This window comes from Halichoerus grypus, chromosome 2, assembly GCF_964656455.1.
Source record: "Halichoerus grypus chromosome 2, mHalGry1.hap1.1, whole genome shotgun sequence".
Lineage (NCBI taxonomy): Eukaryota > Metazoa > Chordata > Mammalia > Carnivora > Phocidae > Halichoerus > Halichoerus grypus.
The window spans coordinates 97,959,439-97,983,378 of NC_135713.1; the positions used below are offsets into that span (position 1 = coordinate 97,959,439).

A 23,940-nucleotide genomic window follows, 5' to 3' on the forward strand; every position below is an offset into this window, starting at 1 on the left:
GCGCTCCCGGAGCCGGCTAGCTGCGCCCGCAGCTCGGGCCGCCCCCGCTCCCGCCGCGCCTGCCGGCTGCCACTGGATCCCCGCCTGCCCACCTCCCGGCCCCGGCATCACATGGCCGGGCCCGCCCGCCGCCGCGCCCGCCACCGGCTCCAGGACGAAACCTGAAGCTGCCCGACCGCGCTGTCTCCGCCAGCCCCCCTCCCGGCGCGCCTCGGCTGCCCTCCCCCGTCCCGGGGCGCAGAGACGGGCGGAGGCTGGCGCGGCCCTACGGGGCCGGAGGAGGGCGAGGTCGCGTCCCGGTTGCGGCGCCCGAGCTCCCCGGGCCCCCACGGGCCTCGCCTTGGCGCCGTCTGAGGAAGGAGCTGGCCTGCCTCTTTCTGAGAGGAGGTGGCCATACCCGAGGGAGGCTCAGGCTCTTCGCAGCTAGAAGCCACCACACCGGTGACAGAACATGGCCCAAGTGTGACTTAAAAATAAGACGCTCTCTTTATGCTTGAGGTTCCCGTCCCTCTGTCCCAGAGTTGTGCGAGCTTCCATTCTCTTCGGGCTCATGCATGCAAGTAGCTCCACGGCTAGTCCTCATAACTGAAAAATTTTCGTGAAAACCCTAAACTGTTTTTACAAGGAAAAACAGCGTAGGAGGGACTCCTTTACCATCCAGTGCACTTTTCCGGTCAGACTGATCATAACCCCAAGCAGAGGAGCTTCTCCATCAGCCAGGCCTCCAAAACAGACTTCAGACCACCTTTAAAGGCGAAATTACCAAACTGACTTTTCTCGAGAGTACCCCGAATCTCTTTGTTTTTCCTGCGAAGACTCGCCACCCACAGAACCAGGACAGGGGTGTAGCCCCAGGAAGCTGGCCACCAAGACCACCAGCCAGAAAGGAGCACACCTACCCAGCTCTCTGCAACACCTCTCCTGCGCCTTGGCCGTTTGTGCCTCTCTTCTCAGCCTCGCCTTGTCTTACCCACTTCGCTGATAGAGCCCCTGAAGAAGATAGCACAACACCGTCCCTCCTCTGAAGTGTTTAGCCCTGTTCCAAGGCAAAGGTCTGGCATTCTGCCTTCATAATTGGGCGCCCCAAATTGGACCGCACTCCTAACCCCAAGCTGCAGTCCTTGTTGCTTCTATTTCACATTGGGGATGAACCCAGGGCCTGGCCTCTGGCACCAGGCACTGCCTTTAATTAAAAAAAAAAAAAAAAAGTTCCTGCCCATGCCAAGACTTCAAGGTACTCAAGATAAAAACAATATTATTCTTTTCAAAAACAAAAAAGAATTTCCAACCATAAAATGTCTACTGGAGACTAATTGAATCAACATACCAGACAAAAATGGTTCCCAAATTCCGGTAAGCAAAAACATCGTGGTGTTAGTGGCCTTTGTTTTAGTAGTCTTTTTACATCACGAGTGTGGAATAACTGTGTATTTCTTTCTCCTTCCTCCCTTTTTTTCATTAATTAGGTCAGATATGTAGCAAGAAAAAAGTAAGAAAATGTGGGAGGAAGAACAAGTATTATAAGAAGTTACCTAAAACTCCTTCCCCCCTAAAAAGAAACAAGCAAAACTAGTAACCGTAGAACCTTTACCAGCTAAGGACCTATAATCATGCTATCTGCAGTTTTCTTCTCTCCAGCACTGAGCTTGATCAATATTTAAATAAGTGCTTGGCTTTCAACTTCTCTAGGTTCAAATATTAAGCAAAGTGTACTCTAGCAACCTTAAAAGAAGCCCGTGAATATATGAGGCAGGAAGGTATCAGGTGTGTAAATAACCCTATGCATTTGATTGATTTTGCTACTTCAGATACAGGTAACTCTGGACACTCAGCACTAAACTTGGCAAGGACCGCATTTGTTTAGAATTCAAAGACAACATACTGTCCATCCCCAGACAGGGGACATTCACCGAACAAGAAACCAGGTTGGTAATTCAGTTGGGAAAATTCTCACTTCCTGGTGAGTATGATGCCAATGTCCCTCCCAGCTCAGTTCTGTTTTTTCTGTATTCAGTCTCCATTCGTCCTTACAGACCTCCTCCATAAACCCTTTCTTCATTGTCCTGGTTTCCGCCAGCCTCTGAATTTGGACGAAGTTTAATGACCTTACCACAGTTGAGCACGTGATTATAGTCACTGTCATATGTCAGACTGTTACAGGTTCTTATCCTCTCTTGTCATCTCAAGGACAAAGACTGTTTCTTAGCCTAGTCATCTCCAGTACTAATACAGGGCCCCTATGGAATATTTAATATTTGTATGGAGACTCTAGCTCTGGAATATATTTTTTTAAGATTTTATTTATTTGACAGAGAGAGAGAGCACACAAGCAGGGGGAGCAGCAGAGGGAGAGGGAAAAGCAGTCTCCCCTAGGAGCAGGGAACCTAATTTGGGGCTGGATCCCAGGACCCTGGAATCATGACCAGAGCTGAAGGCAGACGCCTAACCAACTGAGCCACCCAGGCGCCCCAGCTCTGGAGTATTTAATGTTTGGTTTTTTTAAGTGAACTCTCTCATCAGTTATGTAGGAAGGAAAATTTATATCACAATTTTCAAACTTCTCTTAAATGGTTTAGAACTGCTCTAAATTCTATTGTCTACTTAATTCTTTCCTGCTCTTCATTCTATTGGCCAATAATTCTCAAAGATTGAATCATTGTAAATCTGATGTTTGGCCACATATGTTAGGAACTTAACCAGTGTTTTCTAAATAAAAGCATGATACTAGCAGACCATGGATATAAGGGTGGAGGAGGGGGTGCAGATTTTAGCATGAGAAATACGACGGTCTCAGAAGATCCAACCCTTCTAGCCTCCATTTCCTCATCTGTAAATGGGCATAAAAATACTATTTACTGGGCGCCTGGGTGGCTCAGTCGGTTAAGCGTCTGCCTTCGGCTCAGGTCATGATCCCAGGGTCCTGGGATCGAGCCCCACATCGGGCTCCCTGCTCAGTGGAGAGCCTGCTTCTCCCTCTCCCTCTGCCTGCCTCTCTGCCTACTTGTGCTCTCTATCTCTCTGTCAAATAAATAAATTTAAAAAAAAAATACTATTTACTAACATTGTGAAGATTAAATGACTGAAGGTGACGATGGGACACATCATAAGCATGCAGGAAATGGTGGCAAGTAATATTTCAGAATATGGATATGTTAGAACACTTCAGAGCTTTGAGATAATTAATAGAGCATGTCAGACTCTGAGGTAAGAAACTAGTTGTGGACTATCCCCTTGGTTGCTTAGGTTGAGAAGGTCAGGGAGCACAGAAGAAGCCAGCTTGATCAAAACCAGGGGACAAATCTTGTGGGAAAGTTCTCACCGTTTTCATTCTGGCTACACATTAGCATCACCCAGGAAGTGCTAAAAACAAAAACAAAAACAAAAAAACAGCTTAGGTTCCCACAATCCCACCCCAGACCAATTATTTCAGACTCTGTAGGGTCGGAGGGGGCACATTGGTATTTTTTAAGGATCCCAGGTGATCACAATGATTGGGAACAGCTGGACTAACATAACTGAATTTTTGTCACTGGAGAAGGGTGAGAGCCAGTCCTCAATTATATGAGCTTAGGGAATCAGCTCTTCCCTTTCTCCTAATGGTGAGCTACCCTGTGTAAATCACTGGCTGGTGGTGCTCCAGTGTAAGGTGCATGTGAATCACCTGTGGATTTTTTCCAAACTGCAAATCCTGACTCAAATCCTGCAATCCTGGCTGATACTGTGCCTTTGTGACAAGCTCCACAGGATGCCAGTGGTGCTGGTCTGAGTAGCAAAATAATAGATCCAAAATGGACCTTAGAAACAAAAGTAGAGAAGTATTCACGTTGTTACAAGAGAAGTCCTGACGTCTCTGAATATGTTTAATCAATTAGTATTTATTGTGCACCAACTATGCACAAAATATAATCTGCGGTCTTTTGCGAAAGAATAGGCCATTGCCAGCCAGTTTTAAATGTGAGGTCTTCCATAAAGAGAAAGCACAACCTCTCAAACAGGCCTAACTGCTCCACTAGGTACAGCATCCTCATTGCCCAGAGCCCATGCTACTTTTAGGGGCCAAAGAAAATGTTGTAATTTCTTTTAAAATCAGAAGAAAAAAGACGAACTTTTAGGTCAAATAAAAATTCTTAATATATAATATTAATATATTTATCTTTATAACAATGAAATAATTTAATTGTTCTATTTATTTTTTATAGAGGAAGGGACTCATGAAGGCAAGAGTCTGTAAGGGCCCACAAAAGTCATGATGTGGCTGTGTTTTAGTCTCAGGTATTTTAAGGAAAGCACACAAAGTTGCTACGACAACACAGATATTAGAACATTTCCATCATCACAGAAAGTTCTTTTGGACAGTGCTATTTTGGGTAGGTTTTGGTTAAAGAAGAGTCCATTCTTCCAGGACCCTGTGAAATGCAAGGCCGATTTGGGAAGTATGTAGACTCCAGCACAGAACCATTTTTTGTTTGCCTTCTACAGCTTCACAGATAGTCAGTTACTCTGTTCTTTTCTAAACCTCCCAAACCAAACTTGGTAGGAAACCAACTGTTTGTTGGTACTCCGCTGCCCTTCAGGTAAGCCAGGACTTTTGGACTTGTGAAGGGCCAGTAAATCCTACCCTTGATCCACCTGAGGAACTGTAGAGGCTTCCCCGGGATCTAGAACAGTCTTCATGTCAGAAAGTGATTATTTGCATCACTGGTTTGTTTAGGTGTTTTCCTTGCCAAAATGGCTCCAGCTCTCCCCAATTTGTACCTGACGTCTTAAATTGTAAACCAACTCAAAGGCCCCTTTGTGATCTCCAGGGCGTAATTGTCCAAAGCAGGCCAGCTAGGTAACACCTCGAATGCATGTGTCTATAAATCTTCCATCGGTCAGCAAGTTTGTTTCCAAGAACCTTAGTGGAATGCTCCAGTATGGGACGTGGAGTCAAGTAACTCAACAGCTAGCTTTTCTCCAGTCCCCTAACACCCGCTGAACACTCACATGAGCATATTAAATCCCAGCCTGGAGCAAGTTTTCACAGTTCTAAGATAAAAGCTCTTAAAAAACAGAGTTGATCATTGAGATAATAACACCTTTTTAATTAGGGTGGTACAACTCAGCACTGATAATCCATGTAGGAACTAATGTGTGTGCAGGTGTCACAGGGGCTGTAATTATGTTGAAGACTTCTGGTGACATGCCAGGGGCAGAGAATGAAGCGTCACAGTGTTCTGCACATGACATCACTTGGAAGCCTCAAAACGCACATATAGCTTTGGGCAGCTATTACTCATTAAAGAGGATCGAGATCCTGTTTTTCCATTTACAAAGGGCAGGCAGAGGAAGGGAGAAGACAGGAAAATCTATAAATAAAATTGGTATGAATCAGTTAACCTCCCCCAACAACAACAACAAAACCTATATAAAAATATTTTACCTCAGCTTTTTTTTTAAAGATTTTATTTGTTTGATACAGAGACTGAGAGAGAGAGCACAAGCAGGAGGAGCGGCAGGGAGAGGGAGAAGCAGCCTCCCCGCTGAGCAAGGAGCCTAATGTGGGGCTTGATCCCAGGACCCCGGGATCATGACCAGAGCCGAAAGCAGATACCAACTGAGCCACCTGGGTGCCCCGTACCTCAGCTTTTTAAAGTTCATTCAGGGGCGCCTCAGTGGCTCAGTTGGTTAAGCGACTGCTCAGGTCATGACCCTGGAGTCCTGGGATCAAGCCCTACATTGGGCTCCCTGCTCAGCAGGGAATCTGCTTCTCCCTCTGACCCTCCCCCCCTCATGCTCTCTCTCTCTCTCATTCTCTCTCTCAAATAAAGAAATAAAAATCTTTAAAAAATAATAAAATAAAATAAAGCTCATTCAGACCCATTTGATTGCTCATAACATGTAACCCAAAAGCAAAGTTTGGAATCTTGGAAAAATGCAAGAATTTCTTTTCAATAGCTGAGTAAACTATCCTGCGATTTCTGAATCCAACTCATAAGAGCGAGATAGTTGATGCTAAGTGCAGTGCGCGGGAACTGTGTTGTTGTCTGTTTTCAGTTCTGAAAAGATCTCAATCCCACAGTCCCCTGAAGTTGGACACTTGGCAGAGCTCTTTCTGAGGAGGTACAGGGGGCAGGTAAGCTCACAGAGGCTCTGATACTCCAACTCAGACATAGAGGCTTAAGAATCATCCATGGGGCACCTGGGTGGCTCAGTCAGTTGGGCGGCTGCCTTGGGCTCAGGTCATGATCCCAGGGTCCTGGGATTGAGCCCCATGTGTCGGGCTCCCCGCTCAGCCGGGAGTCTGCTTCTCCCTCTCCCTCTGCGCTCCCCCCACTCATGCACGCTCTCTCTCTCTCATATAAATAAATAAAATCTTTAAAAAAAAAAAATCAGCCATGATGTACAGTGGAAAACTAAAAGACTTGGGAAAAATGAAGAGTCTAAAAATAACATCTTTAATTCTTCTTTTTAAAAACTAAAGTGTCCTACCCAGAATCTGCCATAAAAGGCAGTTAATTCTCTTCTATTAAAGAAAATGTCTTTAAATTATCACACTCTGATATTATTTCAAAATGCAAATAATTGTTTTTCATTTTGAAAAAAATAATTTCAGCCGTACACAGGAGTTGAGCATGGGAAGGAGCCACGACGGAAGCAGAGGACAAGCTCAGAGAGCTTAAAAGACAGCCTCGGCCTTCTCCCTCTAGAACAGGAGGCAGCAGACTTTCTGTGAAGGGCCAGATAGTACATTTTTTAGTCTTGGTGGGCTGTATGATCTCTGTCACAACCCCTCAACTCTGCTGCTATAGCACAAAAGCAGTGATTGACAATGGGTAGACAACTAAGCGTTGTCTGTGTTCCAGAAATTTCATTTACAAAAACAGATGGTGGGCTGGATTTTCCCCACAAGCTATAGTTTGCCTACCCACTGCTCTAGACTACTGGGATAATGTGGGGAGCTTTTAAAACCACTAATGCCCAGATACGACCTCAAATATGGACAGCTAGTCATGTGGAAAGCCACAACGTGACAAAAACTGTCCAAATTAAGTTTAGCTTTAAACTATAGAAATTAAGAATCAAGCTATAGAAAATAAAACAGTGCAGGAAAAAAAAGAACTTTTCATAAATTCTCATGTATATTACAGAGATAGATATTTTTTTAAAAGTATCAAACAAGAACAAGATGCTATGAGGGCGCCTGGGTAGCGCATTTGGTTAGGCGACTGCCTTCAGCTCGGGGCATGATCCCGGGGTCCTGGGATCGGGTCCCACATCAGGCTCCCTGCTCAGCGGGGAGCCTGCTTCTCCCTCTGCCTGCCACTCCCCCTGCTTGTGCTCTCTCTCCCTCTCTTCCCTCAAATAAATAAAATCTTAAAAAAAAAAACAACAAGATATTATGAAAACGGAACAATCAGACAAGAAACTATACAAGAAAATTGAGGGGCACCTGGGTGGCTCAGTCAGTTAGGTGTCTGCCTTTGGCTCAGGTCATGGTCCCCGGGTCCTGGGATCGAGCCCCACATCGGGCTCCCTGCTTGGCAGGAAGCCTGCTTCTCCCTCTCCTACTCCCCTTGCTTGTGTTCCCTCTCTCGCTGTGTCTCTCTCTGTCAAATAAAATCTTTAAAAAAAAAAAAATGCACAGAAAATATAAAATCAAAAATAAAAGTGTTTTAGGATAAATCTCTCATATTCAACATCCCACTAAAAAAGAGTTCCAGGAAAAGAGAGGAAGGAAAGAGAAAGAAATTATCAAAGATACAATTCTTTCATTTAACTCGGTAGCAAAAAAATCTGATTTTAAAAGGGCAGAAGAACTGAATAGACATTTTCCCAAGGAAGTCATCCAGATAGTCAAAGTTACCTGAAAACACACTCAACATCATCAGTCATCACAGAGATAAAAGACGAGATAAAGAGACAAAAGATAAATGTTGGTGAGGATGTGGACATTGGGGAACCCTTATACAGTTGGTGGGAATGTAAATTGTCTCAGCCACTATGGAGGTTCCTCAGAAAAATTAAAAATAGAACTTTAAAATGATTTAGCAATCCCATTCTTGGGTATTTATCCAAAGGAAATGAAAACAAGATTTTTGAAAAGATACCTGTACTCCCATGTTCATTGCAGTATTATTCACAATAGCCAAGATATGGAAATGATCTGAGTGTCCATCAATGGATGAATGGATAAAGAAGGTGTGAAATATAGAAATAGAGACATACACACATATGTGCACATGCACATACATGTGCATAAGAGAATATTATTCAGCCATAAGAAAGAAGAAAATCCTGCCACTTACAACAACATGAATGGACCTTGAAGGCATTATGCTAAGTGAGATAAGTCAGAGGAAGACAAATACTGGTATCATTTATATGTTGAACCTAAAAAGAACTGAACTTATATAGAACACAGAGTAGAATGTTGATTACCAGGGACTGGAAGGTGAAGAAATTGGTAGAAGTTGGCCAAAGGGTACAAAGTTGCAATTAGAAAATGAATAAGTTTTGAGGATCTAATGCACAGTGTAGTGATTACAGTCAATAATACTGTATTAAAAGTATACTGTACTTCAAATTGCTTAAAGACTAGATCTTAAATGTTCTCAAAACAAAAAAGAAATTATGTGTTGTGATAGTGTTAGCTCACCCTAGGGTAGTAATCATATTGCAATATATAAATGTATCAAATTGACGGGGTGTATACCTTAAACATATGCAATGTTCTTTGTCAATATATTTTTGTGGGGAGGGGAGGAGCAGGAGAGGGAGGGAGAGAATCCCAAGCAGGCTCCAAGCCCAGCACACAGCCCCACACGGGGCATGACCTCACGACCCTGAGATCGTGCCCTGAGCCAAAATCAAGTTGGGCGCTTAACCAACTGAGCCACCCAGGCGCCCCAATCATATCTCATTTTTAAAAATTAAAAAAAAGGTACAGTTTTTTTTCACATTTTTATTTAAATTCCAGTTGGTTAATGTACAATGTAATATTAGTTTCAGGTACAGAACTTAGTGATTCCTCACTTATGTATAACACCCAGTGCTCATCACATCAAGTGCCCTCCTTAACTCATAACCCATTTTAACCCATCCTCCCATCCAGAAAGGTACAATATTTTTAAACTCAAGAATTCAGGGACACATAAGTCTACTTCTCAGAATCTATTCTAAAGAAATATGCAAGAGCATGAACATACATACACAACTATGCTCTGGCAACATTTTTGTTATAGCAAAAATTGGAAATAGCCTAATTGTTCATATGGTTATTTGGTTAAATAATTGTGGAACACCTGCACCATGTAGTTGTTTAAAAAAATAATAATGTGGCTCTGGATATACTAACATTGAAAGATGTCCAGGGTTATACTACTAAGAAAAGCAAATTGCAGAACGGTATGTTTACTAGAAGCCCATTTTTATTTAAAAAAATAAATAATAAAGTGTCTATAGTTCAATATATGTTTGCAAGTGCATTGTAGCCAGCCCAGGAAAACTACCCAAAAAGCTGTTCATAGTGATTATCTCTTGGGAGAGGAGTGGGACTGGAGGGGTTGTGAACAGCCCTTTCACTTTACATTTACGTATATCTTATTGTTGCATCATTTTTTACAGTGTGCATGTGTTTCTTCTGTAATTTTTAAAAATCAAAAGCAATAAGTAAATTATTTATAATATTATAGAGAGGGGAAAAAAGTTTGCCCTTTACAGTATCTCTGGGAAGAAAGAGCAGAAGATTATCAGGGGTTGGGATGAAAAGAAAATGAGGGGCACCTGGTGGCTCAGTTGTTAAGCGTCTGTCTTCGGCTCAGGTCATGGTCCCAGGGTCCTGGGATCAAGCCCCACATCAGGCTCCCTGCTCCGCGGGAGGCCTGCTTCTCCCTCTCCCACTCCCCCTGCTTGTGTTCCCTCTCTCACTGTGTCTCTCTCTGTCAAATAAATAAATAAAAATCTTAAGAAAAGAAAATGAAATCCCTGATTAGACAGAGATCACGCACCCAGATAAGGAACACAAGGAAAAGGCAGTGCCGGGCCCTTCAGGAGCTTACATTAGAGTTGGGAAGACAGGCCCACATGGATGGCTGGTAGTGATCAAGGCCCTGGTACAGTCTCCTGCTGAATTGTGCAGTATGTCAAAGCCTGGGAACTCAGGGGACAGAGACCAGTGAAGGCCAGAGTAGCCCAAGTTGCTTCACGGAGGAAGGGAGTCTTGAAGGATGGCAAAAGGCAGAAGGGAGAACCTGAGCCAAACAACCAGTAAGAGTGAAGACATGGATTCTTACAAGCATGCAGCATTCATGCAAAAGTAAGTAAGTAGCCCATCCAGATTACAGAGATCATACTAGTTAGTATTAGGTTTGGCTGCATGTAATAGCAAACTCAGACCACAGTGGCTTAAACAAGATAGAAATTTAATTTTCTTTCATGTCAAAGGAGTCCAGAATTATACAGCCCAAGGCTGTTTCAATAGCTTCATCCTCCTAGGGGCCTCAGACTCCTCCCTTCTTGCTTCACCATCTTTAGCATTGGTTTCCATCCTCAGAGTGGCCTCACAATTGCAAGATGGTTGCTATAGTACCAGCCATCGTATCCAGCCTCCACACAGCAGGAAGGAGTTAGGATCAAGGGAAAAGAGGCATACCTCCCAGTCCAGTCAGCCTCTTTTAAAGATTTTCCTTGGAATCCCTACCCACAACTTCTACCTATATCTTATTGAGGACCTCTGTCAGTCATAGGAGGTTGGAAGCATGTAGGTTTTCTAAGCAGGGCACATTGCTGTTCTTATTAATATGAGCTTTCAGGAGTAAAGAAGAAGGACATAACCATTTCTATCAAATAATTAGGTTAGACTGTGAAGTTATCTGAAAACAAAGCACACAAAAAAATCTGAAAGGGGGAGAAAGAAATTAGCAAATTACCTACCAGTAATAAAGACATAGGTAGAGAGATAAATAAATTTAAATAGAGTTTGAAAAGCATAGAAAGGAATAAAAAACATAAATGAAAAAACACTAATATCTAGTTACTTCTAAAAGTAGTTCATTGGTTGCTCAACAAAATGAATATACTTAATACTACTGAATTGTACATTTAAAAATGGTTCAGGTAGTAAATTTTATTATGTATTTTTTAACCACAATTTTTTTAAAACTCTAGTTAATAATTTTTGTAGTTAAATATTTAAACTTAAAAAACATGGGGCTCAGCTCCATCCAGAAACTTTGCACCTTCTATAGTTTTCTAGAGAGACTGAGCGTCGTTCAGCTGTGTGCCCCCAATATGACCAATACAGGCTAGCCTTCCGTTCTGCTTATGCACCAAAGGTCAGCCTTTGTCCTCATCCACTGGCCCTCGGTGCTTTGAAGATACCACTATAATAATAGTGACCACATTGTGCTATTTCGTTGGTTTATCGTTTTGCTGGTTAAGATGCAGGGTGGTTGAGCAGAAAGAGAAGCATGGACTTTGTCACCACACACACCTGACTTGCCACTTGCTAACTGTGTCCCTCCAATCTGTTACTTTATCTCCTGAAGACACGCTTTCATCACCCTTAAAGTGAAGATCATTACATGAATCTTACAGGCACTTTTAAGATTTGGTGAGGACTGGAGCCTAAGACTCAGCCAGAACTTGGTAAATGGTGGGCTTCAATATTATTTGTGTCTTTTCTGCTGGGCTCTGAGGTCTTTAAGGGCTCTTAATATCTTACTTATCTTCCTGTACACCCCCAGTATCGACACGGTACTGGATGCCCTGACCAGAGTCTTCCAGCACATAGAAGGCCAGCCCGTGGTGGTGCAGTGCATGTCACTACCACTTCGGAGCCAGGAGGGAAGCTCTAGAAACGAAATCTCCCCGAAGAAGACGGTAAGTGACATTGTAGAATTCTCCTTGAGGGACATTTGAAATTCTGAGATTCTAGACACCTAACAAGCGTTCCTTCTTTCCCTCTTTTACGTTTCATGGTTTAATAAATATGTTGCACATTCACAAACCTTCGTTTACGTGCACTGTGGCCCGTGTGCTTGATCTAGAGTCTACACGGACCCACCCTTTTCAGTACGGGATGTGGCGAGGCATTCATGCCTGGCCAGTCCCACCTGCGTCCCCCCCTCCAGGGAGTTCACCTACATAAATAGCTGCGCTGGGTGCTTGGGATGCCAGAAGCACAAAGGCTCTGCAAAACCTCCTCAGAGCACCTCTTGGTTTACCCTAAGTCCCGTTCCTAGAGCACAGGGCGCTTTGCCCTGACCCCTTTGGTTGCAAAGCTCTTCTCTTGCTCTATCCTTTAATCATTTGCCTCTCCCTGTCTCTTGACATTTGCACATCCAGTGTCAGGGTGGAAAGGAAGGCCATTTGATTTCTTCTGGGTATTCAAGGAAACTACCCGGTGCCGCATTGTGCCCGGCATGCAGCTCCACCGAATACATTCCTTTGTTACGTTGTTATCCCGAGGTGAGGCAGAGCCCGCCGTGCGCTTCGGGCCAGAGGCCTGAGTGGACCTCTCACCTGGAAGCCCTTTGCCGGGATTCATGCCTGGGCCTCACCCCTGCACGTGATGATTCAGCAGCTCCAGAGTGCATCCTCAACATATGTATTTTGGTTTTTTTTGGTTTTTGGTTTTTGGGGATTTTTTTAAGATTTTATTATTTATTTATTTGCCAGAGAGAGCACAAGCAGGGGGAGCAGCAGGCAGAGGGAGAAGCAGGCTTCCCGCTGAGCAGGGAGCCCGATGCGGGGCTCGATTCCAGGACCCTGGGATCATGACCCGAGCCAAAGGCAGACGCTTAACGACTGAGCCACCCAGGTGCCCCGAACACGTGTATTTTCAAAATGCTACCTAGGTATTTCTGTTAAGTAACCTGCACTCCCTTCTTTGGAGCTACGCTTGGCAATGGTTTCTAGAAAGCCACTTTCTCATTGTACATTGGTCTCAGCCACCAGCCCTGCAAGGAGCTGCACTATGGGTCACCGCGTCAGACTCAGGGTAATGGCAGCTAACACTATGCTTAACATAAACCAAGCACTGTTCTAAGACCGTCACTTCTATGAGCTCATTTATTCCTCACAGCACTAGAGATGCTATCGGCTCCCAGTGCTATCTCCTCTTTGCCAAGAAAGAAACCAGTAAGTGGTAAAGCCCGGGTTTAAACCCAGCCCGTACTTACAACCCCTGCCCTATACGGCCTCACACAGTGAGCTTCAGGAGACCTCAGGAGTCACATTTCTTTATGGTCAAACCAACGCCAGTCACCACGCTGACTGCTCCTGCCCTGGTCCATCTGGCTCCACCACCAACCTCAGCCCTCTCCTCTTCTTGGTCTGCTCAGCCACATACGTTCTGGAAGCCAGATTGCAGATCTGTGTTTTTCTCCTGATCGCCTATGCCTTCGTTCAGTCTCTCCCACCAGAAAACTCAGCAGCACCCTTCATTCCACGTTGGGTCAGATGCCTTCTTCTGCCCTTCCCAACTCTGTGCAGCTCTTGGTCACCGAACTTACTGGATGGCATTTGGATGATCTGTATCTGCTTCTGTCTCCCTCAGCAGAGAGTTCACTGAGGTCAGAAGTATGTTCTAATCATCTTTTTTTTTTTTTTAATTTTATTTATTTGACAGAGAGAGAGCACATGGCAGGCAGAGGGAGAGGGAGAAGCAGACTCCCCGCCGAGTAGGGAGCCCGATGCGGGGCTCGATCCCAGGACCCTGGGACCATGACCTGAGCCGAAGGCAGACGCCTAACGACTGAGCCACCCAGGCACCCCTAATCATCTTTTTTTTTAATGATTTTATTTATTCATTTGAGACAGAGAGAGGGACAGAGAGAGAGAGAGAATAAGCAGGGTGGAGGAGACAGAGGGAGAGGGAGAAGCAGACTCCCCGCTGAGCAGGGAGCCCGATGCAGGGCTCGATCCCAGGACTCTGGGATCATGACCTGAGCCGAAGGCAGATGGTTAACCCACTGAGCCACCCACGCGCCCCTGTTTTAATTATCTTTGATTCTCTGATGCCTCATATAAGATCTGGCAGAAGAAACACATAACTGTTTGTTGAATGAACAACATCGGCTTCAATGATACCTCCCTCAACCTTCCAGCAAGGATTTACTAATTCAGCTCTGGAGTCTGAGGCAAGAAGGAACATCTCTTGGGCCCCTATTTAGACTCATTATCTGTTCCTATTTTCTCCTCCAAACCCTGCCCCAATATAATTATGTTTTGTTTTCATTTGTTTTACAGCTGAGAAGCCAGGGCCCCGACTGTCTTACTTAATCTGCAATAGAAATGCTCCCATTCAAATTCCCGCTTTTCTCACAAGAGAGTACTCTTTATCTCATTCTCTCTTTTTCACCCTACTTGGACTTAATCGTAGGGGACCTACTACAGCACGCAAAATGGGGTCTTGGAGGTTCGAAATGGAGGCTCCAAAAAAAAAAAAATAGATGTAGACATGCTGAAACACTTCATAGTCCTCTACAACATAAAGGTTGCTGATTGAAACTCTCTTGCCTTTGTCTTTTAAACGTTGAGGACTTCAGAATTAGTTGCGCCTTGTGAAGTGCAAGGGGTCACAGAAAAGGAGGTGAGGAGAAACTGCCAGGGGAATCACACAATGCTCAAGGACAGAAAAGAGCCAAATGAGAAGAAACACAGAATGGCACTTGTCTTTCAGTTTCTCTGTAAGACTTCATTTGGTTTTATAGATAAAGATATTCTCCTATAGGGGGGCCTGGGTGGCTCAGTCAGTTAACCGTTTGACTCTGGATTTCAGCTTAGGTCATAATCTCAGGGTCATGAGTTCAAGCCCTGCATTGGGCTCTGCAATGAGTTCAGAGTCTGGTTGATAATCTCTCTCTCTCTCCCCCCTCCCCGCCCGCTTCTCTCTCAGCCCCTCCTCCTGCTCGCTCCCACACACACGCACTCTCTCTCTCCCCCCTCTAAATAAATAAATAAATAGATAGGTAAATAAATAAATAAAATCTTGGGAAAAAAAGATATTCTCCCATAATTCCTATTCATCCCCTAGAATACTTATGATCTCTTCCAAGATTATGAAATATATGATCAACAAACCTCATTTGCCATCATTCTCGCAATGGTTCCCCTGCCCCAGTTACATTTGCAGAGCTCAGTCTGTTTCGCCGGTCATTTTGGCACGGTTAAAATGTGCCATTAAAATGACTTTGGTGGCAAATACAAAATAAAATCCTTAAAATATTACTTGGTATAAAACATTGCATTCTTCCTCCACACAATATAAACTGTACTAAGAACCAGGTTAAGATAAAAGTGTTCCAGAGGAGAATGGAAATGGTATTCCTTAAAACTTCAGCCTACTGCCTTTGACTTTCACCTTTGATACGGTGACTGCATGACAAATTATATAAACCATAATAAGTAAACATCACACTGCAAGATTAAAGCCCCAAGTGGGAAGTATCATTAATCATACCAAACACTTATTTGCTTTTCTGTTGGCATCAAAATGTAATTGTTTCTCTGTGAGTTAAACATACCTCATGGTACAATGCTGATTCAAATCTATGCAGTTGGTAACATAAAAGGGAAACTTATCATCTTTTGTCCATTGTAGGGACATGTTTTTCTCCAACCAAAATGATCAACCTGAATTAAAGTTTATTCTGTCCTCCTCTATCAACATTGCCAAACCCAGTGGTTCAAGTTTGAGTAAGGAAGAAAGAATGATCTATGTTTGTTCACTAGATTAATGAAAGCATAAGGCCTCAGGGGGAAAGGGAGTGTGGTCACAAACACATTTGAAAATCTGAAAAAAAGCTCAGATCTTCACCCCAAAATAATACACATTCACTCATATTCACCAATTTTTACACTTACTTTCTAGGGAGTTCTTGTCTACCCCAAAGTCCATTAATGGTCCACAGGTTAAGAACTCACACATTAGAACAAAAACTTCATGAAGTACAGAAATTAAATCACTTCTATTTCTTGATAGCAATAGCGTACACAAGTTGAACAGCCACTTAATTCTCATTATTAATGGAATATTGTCTTTTTTATTTAAGTAGCATCATATTACCTAAGATTAAAAACGATAACATTTTGAAGTAGAAGTTAGTAATAAAAGGCTTTTTAGAAAGAAGTTTTGCAGATCCTTCTTTAACTGACCCCTTACAAAGAGCTTGTCCATAAAGTTGTGCAAACCATCTATTTGATAAGCAGTTACTATCTAAAATATATAAGAAACTCATACAACTCAACAGCAAAAAAACAAATACTCATATTTTAAAAGAGGCAGACAACCTGAATAGACACTTTTCCAAAGAAGGCATACACAGGGCCAACGGGTACAAGCAAAGGTGCTCAACATCACTAATCGTCAGGGAAATGCACACCAAAACCACAAGTAGTGGGTGAAATTAGTGAATGTTTAAGCTGAAACAGGATATTTGTATAATCTCAAATATTTCTCAAATACAAAGGGAAAAATAACAAAGGTGGAGAAACCTGGCTCACAATGCCTTAACTAAGGGATCAAAGTAACGTCAGCAGCATTAGGGCATATGGACATCATGTAGATTTGATGCGAAGCTCTGAGAGAAACACGATATTGCTTCTGTGGTATTCTAGCCCAAAACATGTAGCCTAATCTCATCATGAGAAAACACCAGACAGCCCCACACTGAGACAGATGCTACAAAATAACTGACCAGCATTCATCAAAAGTTTCAAGGTCATGAAAGACAAGGAAAGACAAAGGAACCATCAAAGACCGGAGGATATTAAAGAGACACAACAGCTGTATGTGATGTCGGATCCTGGACTGGATCCGAGAACAGAGAAAGGACATCAGGAAGAAAACTGGAGAAACCGGTATATTTTAGTTACTAGCACTGCACCAATGTTAATTTCCTTGTTTTGATACTTGTCCTGTGGTTAGCAACCCAACTTGTTAACATGAGGGGAAGCTGAGGAAAGCCGCACCATTCTTGGAACTTTTCGATAAGTCTAAAACGATTTCAAAATAAAGACAAAATAAACTTTAGGGTTTTAAAGCCTTCTGTCCATGAAGTTTCCATTTTTGTCGAGTTCCCCAGAGACCAAAGACTCACATCCTTGTTTAGTCCCAAGAGAGCAAGCCGCGTCCCTCTCCCGCAGCCCTGCTCACGCCCATCTCAAATCTGACATTTGACTCCTCAGAGTTCAGCCTTCGCACGGCAAACGCTTGGCACTTCCTGTATGCCAGACTCTGTGGAAGGCACCTACGGTCCCTGTCCTCTCCTAGCTTCTGTCACGAATTCAACCTTATGTCAGCCACTGCTTAAGTGAGTCACCCCTCAAATTTTAAATATTGTTCCACTGCTGTTTTTCCAGGATGGATCCAGGAGATGCCTACCCTTATCTCCTACACGGTTAAGAAAGAAATCCCGAGATAAACTAGCTATGTTACTATCCAGACTATTGACATAACAGTTTATATTGGTTGAGCTGAATATTAAATAGGTGTTCCTCTGACTATCAGATGACCTCCATGTCCTGCTTTCTAAGAATATCGATCACTGATCACATGAGCTGCTTACAGCAATAGCAGAGACAATGTGATATTCACAGGGACGACTGCTTCTCGGGGATGCTTTACAAAAGCTTGATGCATTCATCTTTTAGTGACTTAGAAATCACCACATCCATTATTACTTAAAGGAAAAAGAAAAAAACTGCAACAAACATTAGAGTACTTTTAGTAGAAACTCACTGACTTAGGCAACAGTTGATTTATTTTTAACAAAACAAGAAAACATTAGCAAGTCAAGCTGTACCAGGAGCATAGTGATCTGAATCCGTATCAGAGTTCCCTGTTAACGATTTCAAATCCTCCACTTGCAAAATAAGAGTAATATCCACTTCCTATGTCCTCATGGGAAGCATCGTACCATGAAATTTTATAAGGCAATGAGCCCTAGGAACTTTCATTAAATATATTCTTCATCCAGGGGCGCCTGGGTGGCTCAGTCGGTTAAGCGTCTGCCTTCCGCTCAGGTCATGATCCCAGGGTCCTGGGATCGAGTCCTGCATCGGGCTCCTTGCTCAGCGGGGAGCCTCCTTCTCCTTCAGCCTGCTGATCCTCCTGCTTGTGCACGCTCTCTCTCTGACAAATAAATAATAAAATCTAAAAAAATAAAATATATTCTTCATCTATATCTCAGCTCTAAGAAGCATTTTCCCACTTGAGGGTGTCTTGATACCATGAAGCCTTTGAAGCCTTAACTTTTTTTTCTTTTTAATGTATTTGAGAGAGAAAGAGAGTGAGTATGGAAGAGGGGAGTAGGGGCAGAGGCAGAGGGAGAAGCAGACCCCCACTGAGCAGGGAGCCCGATGCGGGACTCAATCCCAGGACCCTGGGATCATGACCTGAGCTGAAGGAAGCTGCTTAACTGACTGAGCCACCCAGGTGCCCCTTAACTCTTCTTCTTCTTTTTATTTTAAGATTTATTTATTTTAGAGAGAGAAAGAGAGAGAGAGAGCACGGAGGGGTAGGGGGAGAGAGAGAAAGAGAGAAGCAGACTCCCTTCTGAGCACGGAACCTGAGGCAGGGCTCAAACCCATGACCCATGAGATCATGACCTGAGCCAAAATCAAGAGTTGGACACCTAAGGACTGAGCCACCCAGGCGCCCCCTTAACTCTTTTTTGACACTGACACAGTAGGTTGAAGGAGAGAGGGAACAATGTCACTTACATATTTTACAAACTAATCCATGTTACCTTTTCTTTAGATGGCAACCTACACGCATAAAGTGGGAGGTCTCCAAGTCATCAGTGGGGAACATACCTACCTGTTTAGAGGCTTACTTGGGAGTATATTATTCCTACAATGTATGCCTGAAATACTATTCTTATTAATTGAAGATTTAACATTAATGTTCATAAGTGAATTTTGCTTACAGTTTTCTTTTGTTGGGGAAGAGGAGTTTATCAATCAGGGCGGTCTAGGCTGTGCTATGATAACAAGCAATCCCCAAATCTCAGTAGCTTAGAGTATCAAAGTATCAAATTCTTACTCATTATATGTCTACTGCGTCTCATCTCCATGGCACATTCCCTCTGGGATGAACTTATCTGGCATGTGGCTGGTTGTCATGGCAAGAGAGAGAGACCAGGTGAGCCATGAACTGGATTTAAAAGGTTCTGCTAGGGGTGCCTGGGTGGCTCAGGCGTTAAGCGTCTGCCTTCAGCTCAGGTCATGATCCCAGGGTCCTGGGATCGAGTCCTGCACCGAGCCCTGCATTAGGCTCCCTGCTCAGCGGGAAGCCTGCTTCTCTCTCTGCCACTCCCCCTGCTTGTGTTCCCTCTCTCGCTGTGTCTCTCTCTGTCAAATAAATAAATTAAATAAATAAATAAAAAATAAATTAAATAAAAGCTTCTGCTATAAGTGGCACGATGTCACTTTTGTCCTTATTTCATAGGCCAAGGCACATTACATGACCACTTCCTGATTTCCACAGTGGGGATGTATCATCCTACCACCAGGAGGAGCGTCTCAAGTCCTAGAGGTAAACTGGACATACACTGTGTGAAGAACAATAATCTGTCTCCAAGGAAGAACAGCAAACACTTTCAACAATAGTACAACCTACAAAAAGAGAGGTTTGTCAATATTTGTGTCATGCTGGCTTCAGAGAGTTATGTGGAAAGTTTTCTTCTCTAAGTTCTAGATCAGTTTAAATACATTAGAATTTTCTGTTCCTTGGAAGTTTTAAAGAATTCACTAATAAAACATTTGAGTCCAGAGCTTCTCAGATTAAGTTCTCAATTAGTTCCCTGGTCAGTGTTCTGTTTCACTTTTTTGTCTCTTTGGAACCTATTTTGTTCATTTATATTTTCAAGTATCCATGTCTGTGGAGAAAGGGGAACCCTCCTACACTGTTGGTGGGAATGCAAGCTGGTGCAGCCACTCTGGAAAACAGCATGAAGCTTCCTCAAAAAGTTAAAAATAGAGCTACTCTATGATACAGCAATCACTCTACTAGGTATTTACCCAAAGGATAAAAAATATTACTTCAAAGGGATACATGTACCCAGATGTTTATTGCGGCATTATTTACAATAGCCAAACTATGGAGAGAGCCTAAACATCCATCAACTGATGATAAACATGTGGTATATATACATATGTATGTGTGTATATATATATATATATTCCATATATAATGGAATATTACTCAGTCATAAAAAGGATGAAATCCTGCCATTTGCAATGACATAGATGGAGCTAGAGAGTATAATGCTAAACAAAATAAGTCAGAGAAAGACAAATGCCGTATGATTCCACTCACATGTGGAAGAAACAAAACAAAAATAGGGGGGAAAAAAGAGACAAAAACCAAGAAAGAGACTCTTAACTGTAGAGAACAAACTGATGGTTACCAGAGTGGGGGGTGGGTTAAATAGGTGATGGGGACTGAAGAGGGCACTTGTGATGAGCGTCAGGTATTATATGGAAGTGATGAATCACTATATTGTACACCTGAAACTAATATTACACTGTATGTTAACTAACTGGAATTTAAATAAAAACTTTAAAAAAGTATCCATGTAATCCAGCTTTTGAAATATATTTATATAAAGTTTTGTTAGATACTCTTCTAAGTTGTTTAAATTTCCTCTATATTGGTGGTTACTTCTTGTTCCTTGTTTTCTTTTTTTTTTTTTTTTAGGTAGTTCATGCTTTCATTTTTCTTTTTTGTTAAGATTTTATTTATTTATTTGACAGGGGGAGGGAACACAAGCAGGGGGAGCGGCAGGCAGAAGGAGAAGCAGTTTCCCCACCAAGTAAGGAGCCCAATGCGGGACTCGATCCCAGGACCCTGGGATCATGACCTGACTGGAAGCCAGACGCTTAACTGACTGAGCCACCGAGGCACCCCCATTCTTTCATTATTCTTTCCAGCTTCAGCGAAGTGTAATTGACAAATAAAAATTATATATATTAAGATATACAAAGTGATGATTTGATGTACATATGCAGTGACATGGTTACTACAACCAAACTAATTAACATGTCCATCACCTCACACAGTTACCACCTTGTTTTTAAATGTTTAATTTTTATTAACTTTATATGGTACAGAAATATGTATTTGCAAAAAAAGTAATTTTAATGAAGATAGTAATAGTACATACTCCAGAGTGCGAAAGTTGTGAAGATTAAATAACCTTATGTTTATGTTTTTAAAGATTTTTATTTATTTATTTGAGAGAGAGAGAGAGAGCATGAGCAGGGAGGAGGGGGAGAGGGAGAAGCAGACTCCCCGCTGAGCAGGGAGCCCGATGCAGGGCTCCATCCCAGGATCCTGGGATCATGACCTGAACTGAAGGCAGACGCTGAAGCGACTGAGTCACCCAGGTGCCCCTATACCCTTCATTTTATAGTTTATGTGATTAATTTATTTAGAAAACATCCTTTATAACAGTATAAAACAAAACTTCAACTCAACCCTTATCTAAGTGGTCTAAATGATGTTAATAATCAGGGGAACTAAGGAAAAGCTCCCAACTAGTGCAGGACAAGCAGACTTCCCATAATCACAAACATGTGAAAAACACAGTAAAGCAGGTAAGACATTTTTGATATATCATCACATTTATTCTTGCAACAGTCCTGCAAGGGAGGGGACATTAGTCCCATTTGACAGATATGGAAGCTGAGTCCCAGAGTAGCTGGGACTTGCCCAGGATCATACAGTTTTTGTTCTTTTCATTATTCTACATTGTTAAAAAGGTTAATCTTAATTCAAAGAAGGACTTGGTTAGATTTTATTTCTGTATTTCTGGTTAGCATCTAATAATAATTATAGATGGTTTTTGAACTCACTTTGTCAACATAGTGCTAGCCAAATATCTTAGTTGTTTTGTGAGAGAACTCAGCTTTCTACCAAGAAACACCAGCCTGATTCAGAGAAAGGACTGTGGAAAAGTGGGTTTCTCTTGGTATTCAAAATAATACTGCCACCTCGTGGACTAATGGTGAGCTAGAGGCAAAATTGAAACTGCATTAGGACAACTAAACCTATTAAGAAACTGAATTAGGCGGTGTGGCCTGGAGAGCTCACTGAAGAACAGACTGAGGTCTCTCTGCTCTGAGGCAGAGGGTTGGAAACGGTCTCTTCTGCTCTGACTCGCGGAACAGACGCGGAAAGCCGCCAGAGAACAAAAGCCCCAAAGACTGATTCCCACTGAGCCCATCCCCCGCCACAGGGGCACAGGGCAACTCCGCCCAAACAGGGTTGCCTGAGTAACAGCGCAGCAGGCCCCTCCCGCAGAAGACAGGCTGGGAAAACAAGAGGCCAGCAACCCTAAGGTCCCAAGAAAACAGGTGCATCTTGCTTGGGTTCTGGTCAATAATTTGGACTCTATACATTCCCTCAAACACCCATCAACAGAATGACTAGGAGGAGGAGCCCCCAAAACAGAAAAGACTCAGAGATTATGACTTATGCTGCAGATTTACAAATGGATGCAGATATAACCAAGATGTCGGAGATGGAATTCAGGCTAGCAATTGTGAAGACAATGGCTAGAATGGAGAAATCAATTAATGGCAACATAGAGTCTCTAAGGGCAGAAATAAAAGGGGAATTGGCAGAACTTAAAAATGCTATCAGTGAGATCCAATCCAATCTAGATAATCTAACAGCTAGGGTAACTGAGACAGAAGAGAGAATAAGCGATCTGGAAGGCAGTATAATAGATAAAAAGGGAAAAGAGGAGGCCAGGGAAAAACAACTCAGAATCCATGAAAATAGAATCAGAGAAATAAGTGACACCATGAGGCGTTCCAATGTCAGAATCATTGGAATCCCGGAGGGAGTGGAGAGAGAGAGAGGGCTAGAAGATGTATTTGAGCAAATCGTAGCTGAGAACTTCCCTAATCTGGGGAATGAAACAAACATTCGAGTCCTAGAGGCAGAGAGGACCCCTCCTAAGATCAAGGAAAACAGGCCAACACCCCAGCATGTAATAGTAAAACTTGCAAATCTTAGAACCAAGGAAACCATCTTAAGGGCAGTTAGGGGGAAGAGATGCCTTACATACAGAGGGAGGAACATCAGAATAACGTCAGACCTATCCACAGAGACCTGGCAAGCCAGAAAGGCCTGGCAAGACATATTCAGGGTACTAAATGAGAAGAACATGCAGCCAAGAATACTTTATTGGCAAGGCTTTCATTTAGAATGGATGGAGATATGCAGAGCTTCCACGACCGGCAGAAACTGAAAGAATATGTGACCACTAAGCCGGCCCTGCAAGAAATATTAAGGGGGGTTCTATAAAAGGAGAAAGACCCCAAGAGTGATCTACAACAGAAATTTACAGGGACAATCTATAAAAACAACGTCTTCACAGGCAACATGATGACAATTAATTCATATCTTTCAATAATCACTCTCAACGTGAATGGCCTAAACGCTCCCATAAAACGGCACAGGGTTGCAGATTGGATAAAAAGACAGGACCCATCCATATGCTGTCTACAAGAGACTCATTTTGAACCTAAAGATACATCCAGACTGAAAGTGAAGGGATGGAGATCCATCTTCCATGCCAGCGGACCTCAAAAGAAAGCTGGGGTAGCAATTCTTATATCAGACAAATTAGATTTTAAACTAAAGGCTGTAATAAGAGACACAGAAGGACACTATATCATTCTTAAAGGGTCTATCCAACAAGAAGATCTAACAATTGTAAATATCTATGCCCCCAACATGGGAGCAGCCATCTACATAAGCCAACTGTTAACCAAAATAAAGAGTCATATTGATAACAATACGTTAATTGTAGGAGATCTCAATACTCCACTCTCAGCAATGGCCATTGATCATCTAAGCAGAAAATCAACAAGGAAACAAGAGCTTTGAATGATACATTGGACCAGATGGACCTCATAGATATTTACAGAACATTCCACCCT

General features: G+C 42.8%; 1 long non-coding RNA gene across 2 annotated transcripts; it reads left to right on the top strand.

Moving 5' to 3' along the window:
* The first annotated feature begins 4 nt into the window (after positions 1 to 4).
* On the top strand, positions 5 to 20,128 carry LOC118528375 (uncharacterized). Of its 2 annotated transcripts, none has more exons than XR_004913605.2 (6): positions 5 to 1,353; positions 1,809 to 1,925; positions 11,529 to 11,628; positions 11,727 to 11,862; positions 13,394 to 13,556; positions 19,436 to 20,128. It is a non-coding gene; the product is annotated as an uncharacterized LOC118528375 (long non-coding RNA). The 2 variants fall into 2 exon arrangements; XR_004913606.2 differs by lacking the exon at positions 19,436 to 20,128 and adding an exon at positions 14,233 to 15,098.
* Positions 20,129 to 23,940: the final 3,812 nt, after the last annotated feature.